Source organism: Fragaria vesca, linkage group LG7, assembly GCF_000184155.1.
Source record: "Fragaria vesca subsp. vesca linkage group LG7, FraVesHawaii_1.0, whole genome shotgun sequence".
In the NCBI taxonomy this organism is placed as follows: domain Eukaryota; kingdom Viridiplantae; phylum Streptophyta; class Magnoliopsida; order Rosales; family Rosaceae; genus Fragaria; species Fragaria vesca.
In genome coordinates, this window is record NC_020497.1 from 13,415,795 (window position 1) to 13,416,292 (window position 498).

Sequence of the window (498 nt, forward strand, 5' to 3'; positions counted from 1 at the left end):
TGTCGAGAAGTCGTCGTAGATCAGCCGGTGTTGGTCGGCGGAGATAATGCTCATGGTACACATTCCATATTGCTCTGGTGAAGTGTTCCAAAATCTCGATGGCAGTGGATTCTGCAATATCCATGTAATCATCAAAGAAGTCGGCTGTGACCCCATATGCGAGTTGTCTCATAGCGCATGTAAGCTTTTGTTCAGTGGATAGGCCGACTCTCCCAGTCGCATCTCTTCCTTGAACAAAATATGGATCGTAGTTGGCCATGTCGTGCATCATCCTGTCAAATACCCAAGGTTGCATTCTGTATCGCCTACGAAATATATTTGGTTCGTACCTGCATGGATCCGTGAAGTATAAAGCTTTCAGACGTTGATCCATGATCTCTCTGTTTCTGGCAGTATACGAACGACCTTTCGAAGAACCACCCCATTGTGAATCCTCTTCTTCCAGATCTTGGATTTGCAAGGCAGCAGCAGACATCATCATGGATCTTCGTTGGTTTC